Raw genomic sequence first — 20,797 nt, 5'->3', positions numbered from 1 at the left:
TATCCCACAGCTAGCCATGTCCCCATTTTTTCCTTCATCTTCTGTTCACGAATACCTTATTTTTCCTCATCTTTTGTCTGCATTATTTCCTGTTCTGCCTCAAATGCCCAAATTAACCCTTTGAAGTCCTGCAGTACATTGAACAGAAAAAAAAAATATTATAGACATTAGAAATGTAGGCGGCCACATAAATTGCCACACTGCCCTTAGATAAAAACCCGTCTGTAAAGGAACAAAACCGAAACTCTTAATGCACAAAATGAACACATTTTTAGCGTAAGAAATAGAATAATGCCTAATGTTTAATAGCAGTGACATAAGGTCTAATACTTGTTACACGAAAGGTGAACTGAGTAACTCCCATCTGCGCTGCACTAGTCGAAGAGTAAGAGCTTATCCTTGCTATCCGCCAACCTCTTGCCAATTTTAGAAGTCATCTAGTAAACATAACTGTAACCTGTCAATTACCCTATAACACCTTTCGGGTATCTTGGATACCAGCTTTGCTTAGGGGATAAGCTTTATCACTGGATGCCATCAAAGCACTGGCCAGATTTGAGCCTTCTTGAAGTGAAAGATCAAGACAAGATCAGGGACCAGCCTGTACAGGCAGGGATTATATTGCCACCTCAGTTATAATTAGGGCTATAAAAAGCCACTGCTGCACACAAGCAATAGAACTTTCCATAATGTTTTCTAATAATGTGTACTTTGTTCATCAGGGATTTGTCATACACCGTTCACCATAACCAGCTACTCTTGATTCTGCAAGGCATCGGCGTTTATTTGCCTCAGAGAAAAGAACAGATACTACATCTGTCTGTCACCCCCACCACAACACTGCCAGAATTATTCTTTTAGTTGACTCTGCCTCTGAAAAAGGGAACAATTCATTCTTTTATCTCTTCTCAAACAGAGCCTGATCCCCCACTTCCTGAGAATGCAAGGTTTCTGGTTAAATCAACATGGGGTTTTGATGCCTAAAGCATGGAAGATCCTGCTTCCCTCAAACCTTTCTGGTACAAAAGAAGTGCCATGTAATGCTGCATCACAGGAAAAGGAGAGAAGTGGCTGTGCAACACACACTCCAACTCCATTAAAAAAAAATAATGTTCTTTTTCTTTTGGTTTTCTGTAGCATGGGTTTTTTTCATTTTGAATATTTATAGAAAGGAGGCAACAAAATTAGTGCCATAATTAGTTTGATTCCCTTTCTTTTATCTTGGATATAAGCCTTTACTTTCTACAGAGGAGATATTTAAGAATCCCATGCATTGGCTAAATGTCTGAGTATGTTTTAAAATTAATCCTTTGCCACCCATAATATGAGTGTGTAATGCGCATGAGAACATAAAAGAGGAGAAGGGCGGACAGATTAAGGTGCAAGAGCAACCCCTGAAATGAGGTATTCCTATATTTTGTTCTACGTATCCTGCATACCCCTGAAGTTGTGGAACTAGCTGGTAATTAATTTCAGCTGAAATTATTCCCTGCCCACTTGTGAAAAGAAGAAAGTTTGCAATTTATATTTGTGGGAATGGTGAATGGCTGCTCTTTCATTGGCAGTAAGACCTGTGTAGAAGCTGAGTGCTAATGCACCCGTGTGTCTACTTACTGCCCTGACAGTTCATCACCAACACCGCGTGGTTCTCCTGCACAAGGTAATAAGGCAAAGATGCACCCCAATGAAGTGTCACTCACAGCAGGTGGCACATAGTGGGTCTTATGATGCAGGTGCAAATTGGTTTCTGCTCAAGGCACTGCACCAACAGGCGTGATGTCAGATTGCTGTTCTCAGGTGAGCCCAAGACCCCCGGCCGGAGGACTACAAGGTACCTGCAGTTCTTGAGAGGTTGATGAGCACCCAGAGTGTCCATGACACTGCTTAACCCCATTCTTTGCCTCCTACATCAGTTTACAGAATGCTTTTGCACTTGATAGTGAGGAGGAGTCTGACTGGCATCTTGGATATTATGTTTCCGTGCCCTCCATGGCCTGTATCCCGCTTCTGGCTGCAAACATGTACTTAAAGGAAACCAGTCAGGGGCAGAGAGACTATCTGATTGAATGAACCTCGGTTCCTTACAAAACCAAGTTAACACACCTCTCTCCTTTTTGAGTTTTTTTCTCTCTCTCCACTGGTGCATGGTTCGTATTTTCTCCACTTGCACACTGTCTGACTTGCACGAGTAAACATTGTTCTGCCCTGCTGGTTTGTAGTCTCTTTTATGGCAAAGCTAATTCACGATCATTAATGGGAGCATTAAGTCACTATCAAACACGTACACCATTCTAAACAGCTGTTTAGGGAAAATGGAGCAACAGTTCTTCGACAAAGTTTGCCTTGCCTCTCATCCCTCAATGTTAGGGCTTATTAGCACCCTGAATCATTGCAGGAACATCTGTGAAGTGCAGCGCAGCGAGCCAGGTTTGCAGTACTGGAAGGGTTCATTCTCATGCAATATATGTTCGGTCTGCATTAGGCCTGCATCCTACTGTTATTTATATCAGAATTTCAAGGACGACACCACAAATTATCTTGGTAAAAGACTTTATTTGAGATACCTGCAGAATATATTTTCACTGAGCAAGAATATGCTTTAACCATTTAAACTGTAAGCAGCTCTTAAGGTATGTGAAGCTGCTTATTGCTTAAATGTGCTGTTGCAGATTGCTCCAATAAATAAGGGGTTGGTTGTTGGGGTTGTGGTTTTTTTTTTGGCTATTTTTTTTATTCTGAGAGAGAAAAATTGATTTGGAGCATAATTTTTAAAATTATTTTGCCTTACTTTCAGCACTTATATTGCACAGTTAGTTTTAACAGCTCATTCACACTGAATTTCAGAACCCAGGGGAGGAACCATTAAATCACAATAAAGTATTTAATGGAGTTGTACCATCTGCATTTCAAAGAGCCAAAGATCTTGTGATTTCAAAATAAGAGAATATTATTAGAGCCAGGAGACTTTTGACACCTGGCCTCTCATGGTGGAATGCATTTCAAATCAACATTACGTACACTTAATAGATTTCAATTACTGTCTTTTTGTGAAACAAGAAGACAACTAACCAAAACTTTTTTTTTTTTTTTCATCTTCTAATGAGCTGGCAGCCTATCACGACATTTTGTAAATCATTCAAGTTGGAATTTGACAATGTGAGAAATTCTAGAAATACTTTATGCCACTGCAATGAACTGATAGAGCCATTCTGTCTCGATGTATGACACTTTTCCTTGTCATATAAAATTATTTTCAAGTGTTCTTGGTTTTAAGTTTTTTTTCTGTGTGGTTTGTTGGGTTTTTTTAACAGTTTCTGGTTAGTTGGTTGGTTTGTTTAGTTTTTTTCTTGAAGTAAGACCTAGAGATGCGTGTTAGAAATGGATATTCATCACCAAAACCAAAACAACAACAACAAAAAAGTTGAGGAAAGGAGATGTGCTAGTTTCAGTTAAATTTCTGAAACGTAATATATTTCATGACTGGTAAAACAGTTTTGTGCGAGATGAAAAAGAACAAGAAGGCAAAAGAGCCTCTTTTCTTCTCATATTGTCGGTGGTTCAGCAACCAGAAAGCTTGCCTGACACAAGATGCTGAGATCCCTGCCCATACTCTGATTCAGGCAATACAGCTGCTTCATCTGGCTTTTTGGTGTATCAGATATGTTGACTATTTCCTTCCCCTCGGGGACTCCAGTTTCCCTATGAGTACGCTGGTTCTCATGGGAATGTTGAGAAATCTTAATTTTGTCTCATTTGATTTTATCTCTATTGACAGTCAAAACATATTTTCCAGACAGCTGTTGTAGAGACTGACGTTTGAGTTTGAGGCTGCACCACGTCAGAGGCTCTGCCAAGGTGCAGCAGCAACAGCCCCTTCCCTGGAGGATTCACGGTTTAAGATTACAGCTGAAAACACAAAGTACAGGAAAGAAACAAAGGGAATGTTCAAAAGAATAAGTAAACAAATACAATGTTTTATGACAAAATAAGATCTACCCGTGCAACTCTTTTTCTGTTTGTGGTATTAATTGTGTTGGATATGGGTTTCGGGAAAGAAATCATTCAAAGATGACTTGGGATGTCTAAGTTAAAAGCTCCTTCAGCCCTCAGACCATTTGTATCCTCACAGGAACCTCTTATGGATCCTGCAGGTCCCAGAGCACCAGCAGCATTGTCTCTTTTCAGTTCAGAATCAGGACACGTCTCCCTGGAGCAGGAGGTTGCTCCAGTACTCTTTTGCCCCACTTGCAGTCAGTTTTAGTAATAGTAATAATTCCCTTAATGACAATAAAGAGAAACTCAGAAAGCAAAAATATATTTGAGTATGGGCATGTCAACACTGGATGGGCACATTGACCATATTATTCAACAGAATTCATAATGCATGATGACTATGTGTTTCTAATGCTATGGATAAATAACATTAACATTTATAAATGTTCCATATAAATGTTTTCTTTCTTCCAAGGTCTTTATATATGTCCTTCCACTTACTCCTTTTTGAAATCCTGAATTCCTACCCGAGTGGTAGTTTTGTCACATCAAAAACTTTGTTTAATGTTTGCAATTGGGAGTTTTGCCTCTTAAGCGAGAACACTTTAAAGGGCAGTTTCCATCCTCCATTTTTCTCAGTCTGGAAAAGTTTCCTGTTTAAGAGGTCTTCTTACACAAGAACATGAAACCAAAGAGTATGATAAAGGATGTTTGTGTGTGTATTTATTTTTAAATATGGTACTCAAGAATTAGCATTTTCAGAAAGGCATTTTTCTTTTAAGTCCTTTGGTTCCCGTCAGCTAAAGAGGAAAGATTAATTACTGCTATAAAATTCAATTATAAAGTATGGATGGATATAGTATGGGAACATATTATTAGCCAAGTTATTTTTTTTAATATAAGCAGCCAAATATTTTAGTATCTTGCAAATTAGGGTGGCTTTTACAAATCTTGTATACTCATTTCCCAGAGATGTAATGGTGTCTAACATCTATTCAACAGTAAGATTTTGTAGCTTTGGTAATTAAATAGCCAATATTGGAGCAGTGCAGCCACAGAGAAGCATATTAAATCTCAAAATTCCTTTTCATGACGGAAGAGAAGAGGGAAAAAAAAAAAAAAAGGTAGAAGCTGCTAAGAGTAACCAAACATATACTTTACAAAAACATTTTAATTATTACCCTTTGACAAGTCGATGATTAAAATCCAGCTTTTCAACCACACACATGCATGCAGGTAAGAATGACCCCTTTACATGGAGATCTTTTTCCTGGGCCAAAACGACTGTTTCATCCTAGGCAAGTTTAAATTCTCTTTTACAGTCCTCAGAATACAGCAATATTGTATCTGAAATAAAAAAAATTATGACCTTCAAGCCTGAAGAAAGTCATATTTTGTTAGATGGACAGAGTTGTACTTCAATGCCAAATGTTATTTGTTGATTCACATATCACTCGTGCCTCTGGCAACCAGAGTCCCTAGAGATCAAGGGAGTGGCCCAACCTACCCATTCTTTAGAGATGGGGTTAATATTTCATCCATTCATTTGGATCGGCAGATGCTGTTCTTTTGTTATAAGGTTGAAAAATACACCCTTTACATTGAGGTGCAACGAACCAAGTACTCATCAGAGATAATAAAAATTACATCTGTACTTGATCCACTATAGTCTCCCAAAGCTGACCTGCCGCACTGCTAACTGCACAAGAGAAATTTGCTGCATCTGCCTAGTTCATCATAGTTAGAAGCCATGATGATCTGAAAAAAAAATTCCTTTCAATTCTTCAATAATAAAAAAAAATGCACATGATTTAGCATGACCAGTTTGCATTGCAAACACAGAATTTCTCTGTTAATTTTCAGAAAATCTGGAGTTCAATGGCTTGAAGTCCTACCCAGAAGTCTTCCCTGCCACCCAAAGCTTTAATCCTTTAATCTAGGTTAGTTCCTTCAAAATTCCTCTCTCCTTTAGGGGTTGTTTGTTTGTTTGTTTTCCAGCAACATCATGTATGTAATATTCCTTTGACCCATATATCCTAGTCCATTTTCCTGTTGTATATAAAACTTCTGGAAGACGATGTTCCCATAATAAGTCCAAGATTATTCTTTTCAACCATTTAAAATAGTCCAGCTGTTTGAAAGACGGATGCATGTCCCAAAATGTTGGGATGATCAGTTGCCAAATACAGACACTTTTGTCTCTCAGTGGACAGAAAGACACATGCATACTTCAGACAGCAGTTGTTCACACTGATGAGAAGATGCAGAATAATCAGAGTACAGGGGTGATGATGTCTTTCTCCATGAAAAAAAACCCAAACCTAGATGCTAGCATGGGAAGCAGAAGAAGGATCAGACTTTAACCAGAGGACCACAGAACATAGTAGAAATACCATCAAGGACTGAGAAAATGAACAAAAGGACATAAACTCATTTAAAAGGGACTGGAATACTGTGGTGTGGAGGAGAAATATTAATAAATTGTTAGAAGGGGGTGATTTGATGGCCTTTCAGTGTGGCTTTATACTGGAGGACAGAGATTATCATGGTTGGAGTGTCATGCAGGTATTGCTGAAGATTTTGACAAAACAAACAAACATATCCCCCACCCCCTCCAACTAGGCTTAATTACTTCTGTGGCTTACAGAAGAACTCTTTTTTTATTGCTTTTTAGTACAGGTGCTTTGGCAATATAAATATAATACATTTTGTAATTGTATTTACCAGAAAAGGCAAACTAAACATTTGTCTCTGCTTTTACCTACAATAACAAAAGAGGTGATATCCATCACAAAATATTAACATTAACGCTATGATCACTTGCAAGAAAAATACACAGAATCATTTAAGTTGGAAAAGATCTTTGAGATCATCAGGTCCAACCTATAACCCAGCACTGCCAAGTCCATCACTAAACCATGTCCATAAGCACTGTGTCTGCAGTTTTTTTACGACCCCCAGGGACGGTGACTCCAGCAGCTCCCCGGGCAGCCTGTTCCCGTGCCTGAGCACCCCTGCAGGGCAGACGTTTTCCCCAGTACCCGCGCTACCCCCCCCGTGCAGCTCGGGGCCGTTTCCTCTGGCCCTGTCCCTTGTTCTCTGGGAGCAGAGCCCGACCCCCGCTGCCCGCAGCCCCTGCCAGGCAGCTGTAGGGAGCGACCAGGTCCCCCCTGAGCCCCCTCCTGCCCAGGCTGCCCCCCCCAGCCCCCCAGCCGCCCCCCCAGGCCCGGTGCCCCAGCCCCTGCCCCAGCCCCCTGCCCGTCCCTGGACACGCTCCAGCCCCTCCGCGTCCCTCCTGCAGCGAGGGGCCCAGCCCTGAGCCCAGGGCCCGAGGGGCGGCCGCACCAGTGCCCCGCGCAGGGGGACGGGCACTGCCGGGCACTGCCTGGCCCTGCTGGCCACGCTGCTGCTGACACCGGCCAGGGCGCTGCTGGCCGCCTCGGCCCCCTGGGCACGCCGGGGGCTCACGCCCAGCCCCCCCAGGCTGCTGCCCAGCCCCCCCAGGCCCTTTTCCCCCGGCCCAGGCCTGCAGCGCTGCCTGGGGCTGGTGTGACCCGCGGGCGGGGCCCGGCACTCGGCCTCCTCGGGCTCCTCCCGGTGGCCTCGGCCCCCCCGCTGGGACCTCCCCGCTGAGCCAGGGCTGATGGTCAGTGACGGAGAGTGGCCTGGGAGCTCCTCTGCCAGCTCCCTCAGTGCCCTCGCGTGGATCCCACCCAGCCCCACAGCCTTGTGTGGGCACGGGTGGAGCAGTGGGGCACTGACCGTTCCCTCCTGGGCTGTGGGGACTTCGTGCCACTCCTTGTCCCCGTCTTCCAGCTCAGGGGGCTGAGCACCCGGAGGGAAGCTGGCCTTGCTATTAAAGACCGAGGCAAAGAAAGCAGACCGCAGCCTTTCCCTCATCCTTTGTGGCAATGAAGGATGCAGACTCTTCTGGGCCCTCCCTTTGAGTCTAATGTGTTTGTAAACACCTTTCACGGCAGTGGCCATCCCGAGTTCCAGCTGGGCTTTTGCCTCTCTAATCTTTGCCCTGCACAATCCTGTGACATCCTTACAGTCCTCCAGCGCTGCCTGCCCCTTCTTCCAGAGGTGGTAAACTCTCCTGTTTTCCCGGAGTTCCAACCAAAGCTCTCTTTTCAGTTACGCTGATCTTCCGCCCTGCTGGCTCTTCTTTCAGCACATGGGGACAGCCTGCTCCCGCGCCTGTAAGGCTACCTTCTTGAAGAATATCCAGACTTCCTGGAGACACCGGTCCTTCAGAACTATCTCCCAAGGGACTCTGTCAACCAGGCTCTTAAACTGGCCAAGTCAGCCCACTGGAAGTCCGAGGTAGTGGTTCTGCTGACCCACCTCCTTACTTCTCTGAGAATCAAAACCTGTAGCATCTCATGATCACTATGCCCAAGATGTCCTCGGACCACCACATCCCCCACCAGTCCTTCCCTGTTTGTAAGCAGCAGGTCCAGTGGGACATCTGCCCTGGCTGGCTCAGTGACCAGCTGGCTCAGGAGCAATTTAGATAGCAATTTTAAAGACTAAAACTATTACATGTAACATTGGGGGTATCATCTCTAATAAAAACCAAGATACTACTGTAACAATGTAGATGACCAGCATTTACTGGAGTCCATAGTTAGTATTCTGGCTGAACTTTACATGCTTTTTGTATTCACTTTGCAGCTTGTTTTTTGTTTTTATCACATCTCATTTCCATCCACTTAAATAAAGTTACCTGTTGAGCTCATTATTTTAAGATGATATCTCCTCTTTCTTTGTGTTTGTTTAATTCAGGATTGCTTTCCTAAAAGGCAAAAAGGGAGGACAGAGCATGAACTAATTTCTTATGAATGGAGGAAGAGTTCCTTTAACTTATTTTCAAGGCAGCAATCAGGTTAATTTCCAAAATCTGAAACTTCATAAATAACAACACAAGGCCATAATTCCCCAGGAATTTCACTTGCGTCAATCATTATGACACCAAAAATGTCAGTAGAAAGAGCAGTGTGATTTAGAATCAATGCATTTGTAATGTTTTGTAATATTTAATGGCAGCAGCCCAGGTAAACAAACCAAATCAAGAATTTGCTTAACACCACCATTTAGTGAGTTGGAGTCATACAGACATTCATGACTGTGCTTTTGAAGAAACATCTTTCAAAGCATACAATATCATACACAGTAGCAATTATTATGGTTTTTGCTGTCTGAAAAAAAGAGTTTTCTCCTATCTTTGATATCATTGCTATATTTGTCAGTCTCCTCAGTATAACCTATCTAAAATAATTAAAATGTTGGGGGTATTTTATTTTTTAACCTGTAAAGTTATTTACATCATCTTTAATCTTTTTTCCCCAGTACTGAAATTTAAAAACACTTTTACAGGCGATTGCAGGAAAGAAATCTGTGTTATTACAAATAATCAAGCAAACCACACCTCAGAACGGGAAATGGATAGTTGAGTAACAAAATGTCAAAATCCCTTCTTGAATTTTAACACAGGCAATTATTTTTCATTCAGCACCATGATATTTAGCTGGAATAATGTAGAAAAAAAATCCCTGATCTTACCTGAGTATGATACACTAATTCAGTAAGTCAGGAGTTTAGTTTGTCCTACAGTCCTGCCCTAATGTAGAGAATAACCTGATTAGGAAGTGTGTATTTACTCACACCTGTGATTTGCCAGCCTTTTATCTCTGCTGTTCTTTGAAAGATAGCCTGATTGGCTGATTGATTGATAGTTGATCCATAGTCTTCCTTAACATGCCTGTATCTTGTCATCTCTTAATTTATACACAAATGATTGTAACACATGGTGTTAAAGTATGTGTGCAGAGCACTCAATCAAATTAACAAACACAGGCTAACTTAATGTAGGAGACCGTAGTTCATTTCCACCAGATGATGTTGAGAATGCTTATGATACACATACTAATAAAAGATATATACTAATAAAAGAGAAATTTTTCAACATCTGCTATAAAATGAAATAGCATTATGAAATCTTATGTCTTATTTGTTTTAAAACCTAATCAGCACTTCCAAAATAGTGCCTATGTTCACTTATTCGCCTTTATTTTCTGTGATCAATATATTCCCCTTTTCTGTGAAACCATCATAGACAGGAACTAAGTTTACAGAAAAACAAGATTAAGAAAAAATGTTCAATAAACCCTAAAGTATGCAGAAGAGGGAGGAGCACTGTGTGATACATTGATCAACAGATGAAGCTTTCAACATCAAATATGTGCCTCCTACAAGTATAACTTGATAAACTCTCAGTTCTGCTGCATTCCAACATGTCATGAACTCCCAATCCCCACACAGAATTATTTGTACTTTTAAACATCGTTTGTCTTCAAGAATAATCAGAAACAAAAGATCCTTCCACAGCAGTTCACAAAAATCCACCAGTGCTTCATTGGGAACACCTCCAACTCAATCAAGAAAAATTACTGATGCAACAATTTTCATGGTTCACCTCAAGGATACTTTACTACAGCTGAAGTAGCAATGGCTGTAAGTTTCTGGTCATCTATTAAAAAAAAAAAAAAAAACAAAAAACAAACAAACAAAAAAAACCAACAAAAAAAGGAAAGCCACAATTTCATATAACAGCTGTTTTCTCCTCAGGTACTTAAGATTAGCATTTTTTTGCTTGTTTGTTTCTTAAAGGTGCAGCAACCATTCATAAAACACTTTCTAATGTTTATTTAAAATTACTTTATCTTCACTGTGGGTTTTTTGTCTTTTTTTTTCCCCCCATTTTATGTACATTGAGTTGATTATCTATGGGCAACCTACACTGAATATCTATAGATTGTCTGTTTCTTTCATAGAAAGACAGAATTCACAGTGGCATCTCCTGAAGCAAATTAAGACCTAATTGTTCCTCATTTGCTGTGGCTATTCTACTTACAAGTGAAAACATAAGTATGAAATGCAGGTCATTCCTCCCAGAAGCATGACGCATCACAAAATGTAATTTGTTTATGTTGTATAGTTCTCATAAATACTACTAAGAGGCTGCGATTGTTTAAAAAATGTCATTGCTTTCTTTCAGCTCTTAGATGCCTGAAAAGCCCTCCTGAACAGAAAGAAAATAAGTAGCTGTGAAGTGCATGGAAATGGTCTGAGGTTTCCACCTACCCTGCAAAGCCTTTACCATGTATCTAATATTAGGTGTTGTGAATCATTACACTGAAGTTTAGCAGACTCCTGTAACACCTGAATACCCGAGACGCTGAGGTACAGAGGTTCCTGTGCTGGAAGCTGTTGCAGGAGCGATAACATTGGGATTTCAATCTGCAGGGCCCTTCTGCATTCACTTGCAGGTGCTCAAGCATAGCTCTGAATTAAAATCAACAGGAAGGAAAATTTTAGGTAGCTTTTCTCCCTGTTCTATCATTTAACAAAAATGGCTCTTAAATGGAAATCGTTTAGATAGCGCTAATAAGTTAATGTCATGTTTTATTAGGTTACCAAACTAACTTAGCCCAAGTTGGCTGGGTGTTTTGGGGAGGGTTGAGGTTCTTTCTTTCTTTGTTTTTTAAGGCAGGATTCCCTCTTCATAGACATTTTACAGAAGACATAGTCTTGGGAACTTAGCTTCCTGGCTCAGTCTTCCTCTGTTATGTTTACAGGATAGCATCATACAATTTCCTCCATTATTAATTTGATTACAGACCTACCTTCAAGGACCACACAGTACTTCAAGATAAAAAACATAACTGACCTTCTTTAAGTGTACATATTTTAGGTAACATTTTATGTAGCCAGGCAACTATTTTATCATAAAAATTTTCAGTTCTTTTCTAGTTCTTTTTTTTTTCTTAAGGCTTGAAATATACTGTACTAGCTTTCTGGAGCTAATTCGCACCTGATTCACTTGCTTTGCTCATACCAGGCCCAAAAGGGGAAAGTCTTTAAGCTGTGTTAAAATCAGACTGCCCACACCTAATTCCTTTGCCTCTTCCTTCTGCCTGCCTGACTCTCTGACAATCTCTTCCATGATGCAAATTAAGAGACTGCTCCTTCCTCATACCTGACAGTCAGGGGAGAAAAATATGCTAATGTTGCATTTCTTGCATAACTGTACATGCATCTTCCTCTGATGCCTCAGGAGGTCTGGAAATGCTCCACTTCAAAGTAGTCTGTGTATAGTTTTACTATCTACCTGCTTAGCATGAGAAACTGTTTCTAATAGAGGCGATTTACAAGAGAACTGTAATTCCAGAAGGTGAGTCGGTCCAATGTTTAGGAAATAAGCTGGAGACTAATGTTACTAATGCTGAGTTTCCATGTGAAGTTTTATGGCTCATCAGGCATGTAATGGAATGGTCAGCACTGCCTGGGTGCATGCTAAGATGCAGTTGTGAATTACCTGGGCTACCCCATGGACGGAAAAAGAAGCAGAACTCGAAGCCATGATACTCCTTAACACAGAGACCAGTACATGCCCCTCTGATGTACATGTAGATAGTGCAGTCAGATATGACATATCCCACTGGGCTTTCTAGGAGCGTCACTTAACCACATGGTGTGGACAAGGAAGTCACCTCCACATGCTGCTTGTCACATTGCAGTCACTGGAGGCTGTTATGGTAGAAATATCCATGTTACGGTAAAGTGCAGAAGTACAAAATAAAGGTCAGAAAGACCAGCGTGCTGTAGCATGTTCTCAAGTCACTCTGCTCTGGACAAAATAAATGCATCCTCTGTGTGTCTGTTCTTTTTAGTAAATGGGGATGATATTGATTCCTGACCAGGAAAGTAACTTTGCAGTGTAATAGATGCATAGGAGACTCTCAGAAGCTACCATTAAATGTTACACAGAAGTACCTTCTCATTGATATTTATTGCAAAAATATTAGGACTGTGGTGACGCAGAGTAATGAAAAACATTGTGAGTATTGTCAAATACTGAAATGAAAGTAACATCGAACAAGTGACATTAGAAGGACCTACATTTCAATTTAAGGAGAAGTTAATTAACATTAATCCTCAGTCAGTGGCTTATTTGAAATAAACTCAACATGTTAGGTTGAATTTAGGATGAAACTCATGAATCTTGCTATTGCTAGCACATAAATATTACTAGTCAGGACCATACTTTGAAATATGAAGGAAGCTGATTGCACCCTTCGAGAAACTTTTTTTCCCCCCAGAAGAAAATGCTGACAGATTAATGCATTGTATCAGTATTCTTCTCTCTGTCCACCTGTCTTATATCTATGATTAACACATTTTCAGTTAGGGATTTCTAAGATTCTTTGTTAGGTCTTGTCAAAGAGCAGGCAAACAGTATGCTAAACACAGTTTCAGAAATGTATAAACAAATAATTATTTTGTACATTATTTATTGAACATATGGCAGAAAAGAATGCAACAATTTTTCATTAGCTAAATAGCTTCATAATATGATGTAAAGTACGAAACCTACAAATTTTTCTATTTTTTTTTTTTAAATATTAGAACAAGGAAATTATTCATAGAATCATAGAATGGTTTAGGTTGGAAGGGATCATCTAGTTCCAACCCCACTGTCATGGGCAGGGACACTTTGCACTAGATCAGGTTGTTCAAAGCCCCATCCATCCTGGCCCTGAACTATTAAATGGTTTTCAAATGGTTTACACAGAGTAGTGGCTTAAAACATGAGTTTCTTTCCTTTTTTTTATACCACCCCCCCCCACCCCCCCACCCCCCCCCCCGCCTTCTTCCAAGACTAAAGAAGGCTAAAGATCAAAGTGAGAAGTTTTCTCATACTCTCATGGACCATATAAACCACTGAAATGTATGATGCAAAGACTTCTAGTACAGAAATCTGTTTCACACCATTTATTTTCATTGGTTTTATTATGCCGCTTTGTCCTATTTTGTAGGTTTCCTCTGGATGACAGAGAAATGGATTTCATTACGGGAAGTTCAAGTTTTTAGCTTGCTTTTTTCTTATACTGGACCTATGCTTGCCATTAAAGCATAGTAAGAAAACCAGTCTTTACTTTTATTAAGGATCCTACTTAATCAAAAGTGGATATCTGGAAAATACAAAGCTATTCACAACATATGACAGATTCAGCCAAAGTAACTCCACTTCCCCCCAAAAGTCTCAAAAAGTATAAAAACACCTCACCCCTGCAGCTGAATAAAGAGAAAGGTCGTAAGTCCTTTCAGTAAAAGGAGAAATACTGGCTCTGTAGAAGACATTAAAAGATTATGGAAGCTTTTAATAGCAATTAATTAATGCAACCTGGAAGCCATTGATAAGAAGAAGAAAAAAAACCAGAGAGAACTTTTCTTAAATTTATCTGAAGAAAAACTTATCTGCTCTTTCCTATCATTGAATAATTCATTGAGAATCACACATATTTTTTAAAACTTACAGTTCCATCACTCAGGTTAGAAAACAATTCCCAGGCCTCTAAAAATTCGGTGTGCTTAGATAAGGAAATATCTTTTCTTCACTGACGTCAGAGTCTAATGAGGCATTACTTTTGCTGTATAAGAAAATACGGACAGAAGCCAGTATTTATACATGCAGGAAAAGAGCCTCATCTCTAGCTGTAATCCTAGGAATATTGCTTAGCTATCTTTAAAGGGAATTACTATTTTGAGTAAAACAGGATCAGGCTTATTGAAAGATGTACTCTGTATGTGAAGAACTTGTTATTAACGAATTTTCTTTCAGGTCAGCTGTAAATGCCTAATATTGTAAAGTCAATTATCAAGTATGTTAAAGACTGCTCTTATTCAAGCACATGAAAAAATTGCTCATTAATTTGAAAGTTCCAAATTCATTTTGCAGTTGTTCCTGAGATTTGGAATGTAGAACTATATGCATTAGTATTTCTGGTGCTAAACAGTATTTTCTCCTTCTGTTACCCTGTGGAGAAGGACTTCGGAGCAACAGACGCTCCTTGCTATTTGAGGCTGGAGCAGTCTTTATGGAGCATTCTTATATGTATTTACTGCTTAAGGTGTTTTTCCTGCTTTAGGAGCTTTAGGATACTCAGCTAAGTCACTTTGATAGACATAGAAGATTTATGTCTGTGCATATTTTCAGTGGTGCAAGATACAACAGAAAAGAATCTTAGTGACAAAACACTATTATTACTTACTTTAAATGTTTTACAGAGGTACTGTAAGTTGGTTTCCTATTTCTTTTTGAACAGACAGAAGATATGACAATCTTTTCCTGCTTTAATTTGCCATTTATTCCTATTTGGATCATAACATTTTGATAATTTGAAGTAAATTAATCAAGTAGGTTCTTTTTAATAAAAATTAAAAAAAAGAGAAAATCCTCCTTCTTTTTGCCTCCCCATGTGATATCCCAGAGTCCTAGACTCTTTTATATACTATCATACAGCTTCAGTAATAGATGCTTTCTAATGTCTTGACACCTCAGCTCTTGTAGAAACTTCTGATGTAGGGATGCTCTTCTGCAGGTTCACCTGTCCTGGCTTCTGCTTAGAGTAAGCATTTTAATGCTGTGGCAGGCACAGGAGCTTTTTGCTTTTTACACACTACATACTACAGTGCCCGAGCCAGACAGAGACCACTCTAGTTCCCAAACCGAAAGCAATACAGCAGCACTAGCATGCTGCCTTGGTACGGCTTGTGCAATGCAACGTTCAAGTTAATAAAATAACTACCACTAATGTGGGCTAATGAACACTTCAGAAGAATGCATTTGTTCAAATACAATGATACAGGGTTGTCCTTACACTGATCTTAGGATCAAATTGTATCTTCATAGTAAGGGATAAAATTAACTAGTAAAAGCGAGTTTTTTGAGGCAGAAAATCTGCTGTGGGTCACATATCTTTCTTATCATCATTATGACTGCAGAAATGAAAAGTTCTCCGATATCTAGTGAATTACTTTAGAGAACAATGAGTATATTGTATGAGCATTCCTCTTCCTTTCCTTTCCACTCCCTCCTAGGCCTGCAGAAATAGACGCTAACCAACAGACCTCAGTTACTTTCCATGGGAGATGTTAATTAGTGTATAAGTACGTTCATAGTGTGCTACAGTGCACTGAAAAGAGTAAGAGCTATATTTAAAGCAGAGTTTTATCAGAATGTTCTTTCATTTGACAAAACTGAATCCAAGCTCTCTAGCTTATAATTATGTATAAATAAAAAGAAAAAATCTTGCATATCTAGGTTACAGAGTTCATGCAAGACACATGACCTGATTCCATATAAATATTGAAATTCCAAAGTTCACTTTGCTTCTCAAGCCAAGAAAAGGATGAAGTCTTTCCTGTGTGTTGTGGGTTGACCATGTGAGACCAGCCAGCAGCTAAGTCTCACATGGCTGCTCGCTCGCTACCCCTGCAGTGGGACGGGAGAGCAAAAGTGAGAAAACTCATGGATTACAATAAAGACAGTTTAATAGAAGAAGGGAAGAGAAACCAACAAGCTATACAAGTGGTACAAAGACAGTCACTCACTGCCTCCCAAAAGTAGATTGATGCCCAGTGAGTCTCTGAGCAATAGCTCTCTCCCCAACCAACTTTCTTTCTCATTGCTGGACACAACATTATATGGAGGGAACATCCCTTTGGACAATTCGAGTCACCTGTTCGGGCTGCGCTGCGTCTCCTCCCAGACTCTTTCCCACCTGCAGCCTGCTTGCTGGGGGAGCAGAGTATCAACCAGAGAAAGCCTGGATCCTGTGCAAGCACTGCTCAGTGAGAGCCAAAACACTGGTTTTAAAACAGTGAGTTTACCAACACTGTTTTAATCACAAATCCAAAACTCAGCATCGTACAGGCTGCTGTGAAGAGATTTAATTCCACCCAGCCAGACTCATCCCAGCATCGTGCTTTAGTTATAAATACTTCGTGACAATGACGTCCAAGATAATTTTAGAAATGTGTGTTAGAAAGAACGTATAGAAGGATACTGTGGTATACCAAGCTTCTTTTAGGAAAATGATCTATTAGTAAAAGTGCTTGTCTTGGGCCTCCTGCTGCTGGTTATCTGTGTAATTGCAGACAGACAAGTTACCACCAAAAAAGAAAATACGTTTAAAGGTATGGATACAGATGCAGTCTCATGTCTTAGTCCAGATAAATATAAGCCAGATACAGGACAGAAGAAGCCAATTTTCCTCGAAGATGTCTTGTCTCTTGCCACTGTCTTTTAGATCATCTTCAGTGCAATGTCAGTTTAGTGACCAAAGCAGGACTGCATCCAGTTAAGGAATCTTAGGCGCAATGGTCATATTTGTGGTGTATCAGCCCACACGAGCATGGTCCTCCAGGAATCTGTCTGATCTGCTGGACGTAATTGTTCTTCAAGATGGATCTGCAGTTCCTCTGGGTGGCCATCACTGAGCTTCCTGTGACATAGTAAGTCTTAGTAGGGTAGGTGACTTACATAGCGACTGAATTATGAGACTTTCAAGCATACTGGTTATTGTCCAATAATCTTTCATTTAAGCAAACCAGGTAATGTCACAGATTCCTCTCCTCTCCTCTCCCTCTCCCTCTCCTCCTCAGTTTTATACAAATTGATTAAGCCTCCTCTCCTCTCCTCTCCTCCTCAGTTTTATACAAATTGATTAAGCCTTTGCTACAGATGCTGTGTTTTGGTATTAACAAACTCTACTGTTTTTTCTTAAACCTGCATTTTTTAAGGGAAGTTATTATAGAAAGTGGACTTGGAACTAATTTAGCTACTTTTGTAATGCATAGTCTGTCATGTTTTTCTCTTATTCAAATTTCAGTCTTGGAGGGGAAAGACAGGCTACATTGATGTTTCTGGGGGTATCGCTATTAGTTGTAGAGGTATTTAAAGTAAATTCTTGAATTTGTTGAAAAATATTGGATACTAGTTGAAGAACACAGATTGAACACATGTTGAATGAAACTGATTTTGCACAGATCTGTCCCCTCCTCTCAGTGAAGTCCTGAAAGTCTACAAGTTAGCATCATCTCTGGAAATTTTAAGCACAAGGGAAGAATTTGAGATGGATGTGGTTTAAACTCTAAGTCATTCTAAACATACACACCTGTGTTAATTTTAATTAAATTTATCTGAAAGCAGTTGTTTCTTTAATAATTGCAGATAAACTCAGACTCAGTGACTGAAACATAATATCGTAATTTTTTGAAGGTAGTCTGAAATGAACTTACACCATCAGGAAATTTCTACTTCAACTTTTTTTCCTTTGCAATATGCTATGGAATATAAATGTTATTTCAGCAATCTAAAAATCGTGGAACATACTATTAGTACCTACTTATTAGGTTTCCTACTTGGAGGTGGGTTTTTTTGTTTGTTTGGTTGGTTTTTTGTTTCATGAGGTAATGTTAGCAGAAAACTATGTCTTTTTACCTTTTTTTTTATTCTTCTTTTGTGCAATGTTCATTTTCTCAGAAGCACTTTGAGCACAACCCATATAGAGCAACCCCTGTCAATTCTGGAAGTTAAAATCCTTTTTTGCTGTTATGAAATTAAGTTCTACCAAATATAATTTTAGTTTGATTTACCCCATTTTGGAAAGACCCCTTCTCAAGATGAAACATATGGTTGTATAATGACAGGGCTCTGGATGTGATTTCAGAAATTCAGATTGTGATAAACAGGTAAACAGATTGTGACATGGATTCAAAAAGTGAAATAAAATAAATAACATTTATGAAAGGTAACTTTTGGTTAGCATTTAATTAGAATGAAAGACTTCGATAAGAAATTCTGAAATATACTGTAACCCGTTGTTGTTTCCTTTGAACATAACTTTTACAAATAAATACTTTCTGAGGCTGTCCTGAGGTTAAGGAAAAAAACCCCAAATGGTCTTCCTTTATAACAGGCCTGATATGACGTATATTTTGAAAACTATTTGTGAAATAAATGCCCAAACAGCACACTAGCTGAGAGTGTTATCTCCATAAGTGATATAATGGAGGCCCTATTTCCTGATAAATGAGAAAAACTTACTCAGTTAACATGCTGTTAACACATATGTTGACATAACTTTAAATAAAAATGTAATTCATTCAGTACAGCTTATGATCTAGAAATTGTAACCCAATGTCTTAGTTCAACTTTCAGTGATGGTAATGAAAGTTTTGTGGCTTATTGTATGTATCATAATATAAGTCATGATCCTGAGGAGTCCACTGCCACTGCTTGTCTAATAAATGAAAAAGTTTGGAAGTGCTTAAGCCTGTTACAAATGTCACTAGGAAATCAAATCCTAATTAAGATAACTCTGTGTGTGTGTGCGCGCGCGCGTGCACGTGCGTGTGCGTGCGTGTGTGTCTGCAGTATATGCTGAAGCTGTAGGGATAGAGGATTTAATGCCAAATGAGTTAAATTAAGTAACAGAAGCAGTTCTGCTATAGCAATGCAGATTTGCCTACAGTGTGCCTGGTAAACACATCCTCATTTATGCACAGTCAGGAATCTTTATGACGGAAAATCTTTCATGCTTATTTCTTCACTGTTCTGTCTACATTTTTCCTAACATTTTTATTGACTTAATAATCAAGAATACTTTCTGTATGATATACTTCATAACATTCAAGAGTCTGTTAACAGGATCAAACATCTTATTCCCTATTAAATTAACCTTACCTAAGTAAATGACTTTTTTTCTCAGTTAGTTACATTATTTAATTATTGCAAATCAATATTTCCAACACTTTTTCTTCTGTAGTCTTGATAGCAGCCTTAAGTTTCTTTCTTGCTCTGTTTCTTCCATGTATTGCCCTCTTTATTTTCTTTGAGATAAATTTGATCAATGCCTATCCACTTCAGTGGGCTTTGGTTTAGGACTGTAAAAGTAGTTTGGCTGATAAACTCTGAATTATTCAAAAAAATAGTCCTTTCAATTTTATGAGTTGGCTTAGAAAAGTTAGTATCTCTCATTCTGCTTGTGGGAAAAACTTCTAATGGCCTACAAAAAGAAAAAAAAAAAAGTGTTTTGGAAGGAAAACTCAATCATCAATCACTGACTGCTTGTCTTTCAGAACGCAGGATGTGCCACAGTGGAGCTATACTTTGGATAATTTGTTAGAAGTTAGTCAGAAGTCGTCACCCTATAGAGGTTGGTACCAAAAGCCTCAGAGATTTTCAAACAGACAGACAAATATTCTCACTGCAGAACTGGGTCTCGGGGCTGATACCAAACACAGCAGAGGAGATTTAAAAGAAAACCACGAACCAGTCATGGACAAAGCTTAAAACATCGCATGCTGTGGATGGAAATCTCCCCTGACCTCTGCAACTCTTCGCATGGACTTGGGCTTTGAGTTACGAGATCAGAAAGCTCTGGTAATTTTATCCTAAATTTCATAATTGTTGATAATGTTCTTGAGTGTAATTATTTAACATTCTTAAATGAGGTATAACAAGTGAAAGGTAGTAAATTTATTAATAAAATTTAGAAGACATTATTGTCCTGCAAGCATGTGTCCCTCTACAAAAGTTTCTCCAGGGAAGAAAATAAGCCTAAAATAATCCTAAAGCAAATCTACTTTACTTGTTCTGAAAAGATAATTAATAATTAGCAACTTACTATGGTGAAACCACTAAATCAAAATTATTTTTGTCTAAAAGGAAACATTCTTTCTTCCTCTATTCCCAGTATACACTAATAGTTGTTAAAAAAACTGTAATAAAAAACAGATTAAGTACAAGCGGGGGTTGCCATAAATAACTTTTATATACAGTTGTGCCTGTGTGCACACGCATGCATGTATGTGAGTGCACACACATATGGGTATAACTGCTTACCAAACCAGAAATATGAAAAGATATGAAAAAAACAAGGTGACTGACAGA

The sequence above is a fragment of the Falco punctatus genome (genome assembly GCF_963210335.1).
Source record: "Falco punctatus genome assembly, chromosome: Z".
NCBI lineage: Eukaryota > Metazoa > Chordata > Aves > Falconiformes > Falconidae > Falco > Falco punctatus.
The sequence above is the reverse complement of the archived record's forward strand: the minus strand, read 5'-3'. Positions refer to the sequence as shown.